Genomic DNA, 9223 nt, shown 5'->3' on the forward strand with positions numbered 1-9223 from the left:
TTTAAGCCATTTCTTTACTCCCATACCTGAGTATAGGTTGTTAGAAGCAACCAGTCAACTTCTTGAAAACTTTGCTACTAAGAGATTTCTTCCACCAGATCCCCTAGGTCATCACCCTCAAGTTTAAATTTCTACAGATCTCTAGGTCATAGACACAATACAGCCAAGGTCTTTGCTAAGGCATGACAAGGGTGACCTTTGCTTCAGTTCCCAGTAACTTATTCATCTCCATAAGAGACCTCAGCAGCCTGGACTCAATTGTCTATATCACCTTCAGAATTTTTGTCTCAACCATTTAACCAGTCTCTGAAGTTCCAAACTTTCCCTCATCTTCCTGTCTTCTTGTGAGACTTCCAAACTCTTGCAACTTCTGCCCAGTACCCAGTTGTAAAGTCACCTCCACAGTTTCAGGTATTTCATAGTGTCATGTAAGTATGTGTGAAGAGAGTTCACCAATAGGCTTTGTGTGAGCAGCAAGGCTGTTTATTTCACTTGTGTGCAAGTGGGTTGAGTCCAAAAAGAGTCAGCAAAGGGAGATAGAGGTGGGGCACTTTTATAGGATTTGGGTAGCTAGTGGAAAATTACAGTTAAAGGTGGTTATCTCTTGTGGGCAGAGGCAGGGATCACAAGGTGCAGGATGGGGAGATCATGAGACTCATTGTCCAGGGGAGGAATGTCACAAGGTCGACTGATTCATTGAGGTGTGGCAGGAACAAATCACAATGCTGGAATGTCATCTTTTGCGGTTCTTCAGTTGCTCCAGGCCCTCTGGATGTATACGTGTAGGTCACAGGAGTTATGATGGCTTAGCTTGGGCTCAGGCCTGACATTCCTGTCTTCTTATATTAATAAGAAAAACAAAACAAAATAGTAGTGAAGTACTGGGGCAGCAAAATTTTTAGGGGTGGTATGGAGAGATAATGGGCAATGTTTCTTAGGGCTGCTTCAAGCCGGATTAGAGGTGATATGGGAACCTTGAGAGGGAGAAATTAAAGTGAAGAAAGCTTTTGGGGTAAGGGGTGATATTGTGGGGTTGTTAGAAGGAGCATTTGTCATATAGAATGATTGGTGACAGCCTGGATGCGGTTTTGTATGAATTGAGAAACTAAACGGAAGACACAAGGTCTGAATAAGAGAAGAAGAAAAACAGGTATTAAAGGACTAAGAATTGGGAGGACCCAGGACATCCAATTAGAGAGTATCCAAGGGGGTTCAGCACAATTATTTGCTTGGTTGGCGAGTTTTGGGGCTCTATCCTTGAGTTTTTTTTATTAATATGTTGTTATATACCAGGCCAGATTGATTTAGGTAAAAACAACATTCTTCATTAAAAAATATAGAGTCCTCTTTTTTTTTTTTTTTTTTTTTTTTTTTTTTTAGCAGTGAGTAAGTCAAGGCCTCGGTGATTTTGGAGCAAAGAGACATGCAAAGTCAGCAATTGTTGTTAAAAAAGGATAAGAAAGAGCTACAAGAGAGTGAGTGAGATTGACGGTGTGGTGGAGATAGCTGGGGAGAGGTAGAGGGTGGCATAAGAATGGGAACCAGAATAAGAGTGAGTATAAAAGTAAAGAATAGGACTTCATCAGGGTGAAAGTATTGGAGGATGCCCTGTCAGCAAAGATCATCTACCCACTCTATGAGGGAGTCAAGAGTGGCAGTTTGAGGTAAAACCAGGAGATATCAATTATGATGGTTTAGAGAAAAAGTGTAAACTAGCATTGTAAATAAGGGCAGGGCATTTTTGAGTAGTTGGGAATGGTGAATAGGAGTATGACTAGACAGAAGATAGTAGGGATGACAAGTTTTTAGGGTGCAATCCAAGTAGTGGGGGTGACTATGTAAAGCCCTGTTACAAAAAGTAGAGTAAGGATGAATAAACCTAATAGAATGAAGGGATGTATTAAGCTCATAAGGGTGATTACTGTTCTTCAGAAATGTGAGCGAGTTTAAGGGAAGTAGGGGTGAGTACTTGAGGCTTCCAGGAGGAAGAGGAGAGATCAGGCTGGCTGGCTGACAGATACAGCTTTATTCTGGAACAGTGATATGGAGGGGGTCACTGGAACAGGAATGGAGAGGGTCCTGCAGGCAGACAGCAGTTGGGGTACTATAGATGACTAAGTAGGGTCTGGTCCATCGAGGTTGTAGAGTTTGAGGGGTCAGATTCTTAACAAGAACTGATCGTCCAGCTAGGGTGTCTTCATATGGCTGGGAATGTAGAGTAGGAAAGAGAAGATTAGCAGCCTGGTGAATTTTCTGTCTAGCCTTCTGGAGGACTGGAGGATAGTCACCTAGAGAGCTGACATCTGGGATGAGGTTGGCATTGAGCAACAAAGTGCGTCCATATAAAAGTTCAAATGGACTGTACCCTGTAGCATCTCAAGGACAGGCTCTAATTCTGAGAAAGGCAAGAGGCAAAAGTACTGTCCAGTCCTTTTTAAGTTGGCAGCTGAGCTTACTGAGGTGTGTCTTTAAAAGACCATTAGTCCATTCTACCTTTCCTGAAAATTGAGGATGCTAAGGGGTATGAAGGTTCCACTGAATACCAAGAGCCTGAGAAACTGCTTGGGTGATTTGACTAATAAAGGCCAGTCGATTATTGGACTATATAGAGGTGAGACGGCCAAACTGAAGAATTACATCTGACAGAAGGGAAGAAATGACCATGGTGGCCTTCTTAGATGCTGTGGGAAAGGCCTCTATCCATTCAGTGAAAGTATCTACCCAGACCAAGAGGTATTTTAGTATCCTGACTCAGAGCATGTGAGTAAAGTTAATTTGCCAGTCCTGGGCAGGGGCAAATCCCCGAGCTTGATGTGTAGGGAACGGAGGGGGCCTGAACAATCCTTGAGGAGTAGTAGAATAGCAGATGGAACACTGAGAAGTCATTTCCTCAAGGATAAATTTCCATGATGGAAAGGAAATGAGAGGTTCTGAGAGATGGACTAGTAGCTTGTAACCTACATTGAAGAGGTTATGAAAGGATGACAGAATAGAATGGTCCTGTGAGACTGGAAGGAGATATTTTCCTTGGTTCAAGAACCATTTGACTTGAGTGGGGAGAGATCGATAGGTGGAAACTTCCATGGGAGAGTAAGTAGGAGTGACTGATGAGAAGGAGAAAAACTGGCCGTGAGGGAAAGAAGTAGGAATACTGGCTGCTTCTTTAGCTGTCTTATCAGCATAATTGTTGCCTTGAGCAATGGGGTCTGAGGCCCTTTGACGGTCTTTGCAGGGAAGGACTCCAGCTTCCTTTGGAAGTAAAGCAGCCTTGTGGAGAGTTTTTATTGAAGAAGCATTAATGATGGAGGACCCTTGCATAGTGAGAAAACCTCTTTAAGCCCATATAACAGCATGGTGGTGCAGGATATGGAAGGCATATTTAGAGTCAGTATAAATATTGACAAGCAGTCCTTTTGCAAGAGTGAGGGCTTGAGTTAAGGCAATGAGTTTGGCTTGCTGAGAGGTAGTGGAGTGGGGCAGAGTGGTAGCCTCAATGATAGATGTGGAAGATACTTATAGCATAGCCTGCCTTTGCTGGTAAATGGTGATTAGGCCTGGTGGAACTGCCATCAATAAACCAAGTGTGATCAGGGAGAGGAACAGGAAAGAAGAAAATATGAGGAAATGGAGTGAATGCCAGGTAGATTAGAGAGATACGTCATAGGGATCAGGTGTGGTATCAGGAATAATGTGGGAGACTGAAGTCCAGGCCAGGAACAATGGTAATTGTGGGAGACTCAACAAAGAGTGAGTACAGCTGAAGGAGCTGGGGGCGCAGAAAGTATATGTGTCAGGTGTGAAGAAGAAAATAGATTTTGAAAGTTACGAGAACTGTAGAGTGAGTTGAGCATAGTTTGTGATTTGGGGGGCCTCTAAAAGTATTAGAGTGGCAGCAGCTGCCACACGCAGACATGAGGGCCAGCCTAAAACAGTAAAGTCAAATTGTTTGGACAAAAAGGCTACAGGGTGTGGTACTGATCCTTGTATAAGAATTCTGACTGCACAGCCCTGCACTTTGGTTGTGTGTAATGAAAAAGGTTGGGATGAGTCAGGGAGAGCTAGTGTGGGAGGAGTCTCTAGAGCTGTTTTTAAGGAACAGAAAGAGGAGTGGGGAAAGGATTTAGGATCTATGGGGTCAGGTAGTTTTCCCTTTGTGAGTTTATATAATGGTTTCCTTAGGATGGCAAAACCAGGTATCCAAAGGCAAAAGTATTCAACCATGTCTTGGAAGGAAAGGAGTTCTTGCTTTGTAGAAGGGGTTGGGGTTTGAGAGATCAGCTGGACATAACCGGCAGGAAGCACACGCATGTTTTCATGAAGAATTATGCCGAGGTAGGTAATGGATGAGGAAGACATTTGAGCTTTGGAGGGGGATACATGATATCCCTTGGAGAACATAAATGTTGAAGGAGCAGGAGGGTGTCTTGTTGAGAAGATTCAAAGGAGGGGCTACAAAGTAGAAGGTCATCAATATATTGAATAAGTTGAGAAGCAGAGGCATGGAAAGAAAGTAAATCATGAGAAAGAGCTTGGCTGAAGTAATGAGGGCTGTCCCTGAAGCCTTGTGGCAGTGTAGCCCAGATAAGCTGCTGGGACTGATGGAAGTCAGGGTCAGTCCAGGTAAAAGCAGAGAGGCTTGGACCAGGGGTGCAGGGGAATAGTGAAAAAAGCATCTTTAAGATCAAGAATGGAATAGTGAATTGAGGAAGAGGGTATTGAAGATAGGGGGGTGTATGGGTTTGGCACTATAGGATGGATGGGAAGGACAATTTGATTAATAAGGCAAAGATCCTGAACCAACCTGTAAGACTTGTCTGGTTTCTGGACGGGTAGGATAGGGGAGTTATAAGGAGAATTTGTAGGCTTTAAGAGGCCATGTTGTAACAGATGGGTGATAACAGGCTTTAGTCCCTTAAAGCCTGTTGTGGGATGGGATACTGGTGTTGAGCAGGTAAGGGTGATTAGGTTTTAATGGGATAGTAATGGGCATGTGATTGGTTGCCAGGGAGGGAGTAGCGGTGTCCCATACTTGTGAGTTGAAGTTGGCAGATATAAGAGGAGGACACAAAGGAGGCTTTGGGTTGGGGAGAAGGGCAGCAATGAGATGTGTCTGTAGTCCAGGAATAGTCAGAGAAGCAGAGAGTTTAGTTAAAATTTCTTGACCTAATAAGGGAACTGGGCAGGTGGGGATAACTGAAAAAGAGTGCATAAAAGAATGTTGTCCAAGTTGGCACCAGCATAGGGGAGTTTTAAGGGGTCTAGCAGCCTGACCGTCAATACCCGCAACAGTTATGGAGGCAAGGGAAACAGGCCCTTGAAAGGAAGGTAATGTGGAGTGGGTAGCCTCCGTATTGATTAAGAAGGGAAGGAATTACCTTCCATTGTAAAAATTACCCAAAGCATCTATGATGGTCCAGGAGGCTTCTGAGGTGATTGAGCAGTGTCAGTTTTCAGCCACTAAGCTGAGAAGACCTAGAAAGGAATCAATCCGAGAGGCTTGGGCTAGAGTTCCAGGAGGTCTGGCAGTGGCTGCCGGGCAAGTAGTCTGATTTCCAGTGGGGTCCCACACAGATGGGACATAGCTTAGGAGGAATCCTGGGCTGTGGGCATTCCTTGGCCCAGTGGCCAGATTTCCAGCACTTGAAGCAAGATCCTGGGGGAGGAGGTCCTGGAGGAATGCCTGGCCACTGTGGTTTAGGTGTTTTGAAGTTCTTGTGTGCTGTAGATGTGACTGGGGTTTCTCTCACAGCAGAGGCAAGTAATTGCAACTCAGAAATATGTTGTTGCTTGACTGCCTCTTCTCTATTATTGTACACCTTGAAGGCGAGGTTAATTAAATCCTGTTGTGGGGTTTGAGGACTGGAATCTAATTTTTGGAGCTTTTTCTAATGACAGGAGCAGATTGGGTAATAAAATACATATTGAGAATAAGCCGGCCTTCTGGTCCCTCTGGGGCCAGAGCAGTAAAGCATCTAAGGATTGTTGCCAAATGGGCCATGAACTGGGCTGGGTTTTTATAGTTGATGAAAAAGATCCTAAATGCTAACTGATTTGGGAGAGGTTGGATAACGAAAAGGAGAATTCACCTTGACTATACCTTCAGCCCCAGTCACCTCTCTAAAAGGAAATTGTTGGGAGGGCTAGTCATGGAGCAAAACTATAAGCTGGACCGGGTGTGAGGAAGGGAGGTGATAGAAGGATTATAGGGTGGGGAAATGGAGGTTGAGGAAGAATTGGGACCTGGCTCGGCCTGGCGAGGAGCAGCCTGGGGAGGAGGGGAGAGGCCAGATAGGTCCATAGAAAAGGAGGATTCAAAGGACTCAGAGCTTGGGGTGGAGACTGAAGGAACAGACAGGAGTGAAAAAAGAAAGATTCGGTATGAGTCGCATTGGGAGCAGATACTAGGGAGGGACCAATATGTAAAAGAATGCCTGGACATCAGGCACCTCAGACCAAATGGCCCATTTTACGACAAAAATTATCTAGATCTTTTAGGATGGAGAAATTAAAAGTGTCGTTTTCTGGCCATTTAGAACCATTGTCGAGTTTGTACTGGGGCCAAGCGGTGTTACAGAAGATAATAAGAGGCTTAGGTTTTAGATCAGGTGAGAGTTGAAGACGTTTTAAGTTTTTTGGAACACAGGCTAAGGGAGAAGAAAGAGGAATGGAGGGTGAAAAGTTGCCCATAGTAAAAAGGTAAATTTAGAGAAAAGAGAGGGTAGAGACATAGAGGGAGGGAGGTGGTATGTGCCACCCAGGGGAGGTGGTACTTGCCACCAAGGTGAAGGAACAAGGCAGGCATCCATGCGGTGATCAGACACATCTTGAATGTGGGTGAATAATCAGGCAGGCATCCCCGCAGTGATCAGACACCAAAGGAAGACTATCTTTTCGATTCCACAACCAGTGCTGGAGTTTTGAGTTCACAGGTAAAACGCATCTCCTCTGTCTCTACAAGAAAGGGAAAGGAACTGAAATTAAGGAAGGGAGAGATTGAAGGGTGGAAGGATAGCGAGAGAGGTTGGAGAAGAGAATAAAAAGAGGCTGCTTACCCAATTTAAAATTGGTAAGATGTTCCTTGGGCTGTTCTGAAGACCCGAGGTTGTAGGTGGATCTCCTCAGGAAGAGAGGGTGAGGACAGGGGACCCGTCCCCCAAAGGAGTCCCCCTGTCCCAGGTCTTCAGCACCAAACGTCATGCGAATCCATGTGAAGAGACCACCAAACAGGCTTTGTGTGAGCAATAAAGCTTTTTAATCGCCTGGTTGCAGGCAGGCTGAGTCCAAAAATGGAGTCAGCCAAGGGAGATAGGGGTGGGGCAGTTTTATAGGATTTGGGTAGGTAGTCGAAAATTACAGTTAAAGGTGGTTATCTCTTGCAGGCAGGGGCAGGGGTCACAACGTGCAGGATGGGGAGATTATGAGACTCATTGTACAGGGGAGGAATGTCACAAGGTCGATTAATTAGTTGGGGTGGGGCAGGAACAAATCACCATGGTGGAATGTCATCTTTTATGGTTCTTCAGTTGCTCCAGGCCCTCTGGATGTATACATGCAGGTCACAGGGGTTATGATGGCTTAGCTTGGGCTCAGAGACCTGACACAGCAATGTTCCACTGCTGGTACCAATTTTATGTGTTAAGCCATTCTTGCATTGCTATAAAGAAATACCTGAGACAGTAATATATAAAGAAAAGAGGTTTAATTGCCTCACAGTTCTGCAGACTTTACAGGAGGCATGGTCCTGGCATCTGCTCAACTTCTGATGAAGCCTCAGAGAGCTGTCAATAATGGTAGAAGGTGAAGAGGGAGCAGGCACATCACATGGCAAAAGCAGGAGCAATCCAGAAAGTAGAGGGGAAGTGCCATACACTTAAACAACCAGACCTTGTGAGTACTCACTGTTACAAGGACATCACCAAAACATAAGGGATCTACCCCCATGACCCAAACATCTCCCACCAGACCCCACCTTCAACACTGGGGATTACAATTCAACAAGAGATCTCAGTGGGAAAAAATATCCAAACTATATCACTCCCTGGTAGAGCTGATACATAAAGGAAAAAGAAAAAGGAATCAAAACTTGTCACTACTGAAAACCACTCAACCTCAAAAATAAACAATAAGAGAGAAAGGAGCAAAGAATATATTTAAAAACCAGAATACAATCAATAAAATGGCAGAAGTCCTCACCTGGCAACAATAACATTGAATGCAAATGGCTTAAATTCCCCCACTTAAAAGAGACTGACTGGTTAAATGGATAAAAATACAAGGTCTCCCCCAAAAAATATGCTGTCTACAAGAAACACACCTCACCTGTAAAGACACACATAGACTGAAAAATGAAAGGATGGAAACAGATATTTGATGCAAATTGAAGCCAAAAATGAGCAAGAATAGCTATACTTATATCAGACAAAACAGACTTCAAGTTGAAAGCAGTAAAGAGAGACAAAGAAGGACATTGTATACATAATAACAGAATCAATCCAGCAAGAGAATATAACAATTATAAATATACATGCACCAAATACTGGAGCTCTCAGATATATAAAACAAATATTATTAGATCTACAGAGAGAGATAGACTTCAATATATTAATAATTGAGGATTCCAACACCCCATTTTCAGCATTGGACAGATCAGCTAGATGGAAAATCAACAAGGAAATATCATATTTAGACTGCACCATAGACCAAACAGACCTAACAGACATTTACAGAACATTTCACCCAACAGCTGCAGAGCAGTCAGTCTTTTCATCAGCACATGAAACATTCTCCAAGACTGACCATTATGTTAGGACACAAAAGAAGTCTTAAAAAGCTTTAAAAAGTCAAAGTCACATCAAATGTTTCATCTGACCACAAGGGAATAAAACTAAACATCAATAACAAAAGTAACATTTGAAACTATACCAATACATGAAATTAAGCAATGTATTCCTGAATGATCAATGGGTAATGGAAGAAATTAAGAATGAAATTTAAAAATTCCTTGAAACAAAAGAAAATAGAAACACAACATACCAAAATCTATGGGACACAGGAAAAGCAGTAGTAAGAGGCAAGTTTAGAGCAAAAATGCCTATATCAAAACTAGAAAGATTTCAAATAAACAACCTACCTAACAATGGACAAAGAGACTAGGAAAGCACGACCAAACCAAACTCCAAATTAGTAGAGGAAAGAAATAGTAAAGATTAAATTAAAGATCAAT

General features: G+C 43.3%; 1 long non-coding RNA gene across 1 annotated transcript; it reads right to left on the minus strand.

The window, feature by feature from the left end:
- Positions 1 to 204: 204 nt before the first annotated feature.
- On the minus strand, positions 205 to 8937 carry LOC126955693 (uncharacterized). The gene is made up of 3 exons (XR_007726045.1): positions 7053 to 8937; positions 6778 to 6951; positions 205 to 839 (listed from the first exon to the last, which is right to left on the minus strand). It is a non-coding gene; the product is annotated as an uncharacterized LOC126955693 (long non-coding RNA).
- Between the last annotated feature and the right edge of the window lie 286 nt (positions 8938 to 9223).

Source organism: Macaca thibetana, chromosome 5 (assembly GCF_024542745.1).
Source record: "Macaca thibetana thibetana isolate TM-01 chromosome 5, ASM2454274v1, whole genome shotgun sequence".
Lineage (NCBI taxonomy): Eukaryota > Metazoa > Chordata > Mammalia > Primates > Cercopithecidae > Macaca > Macaca thibetana.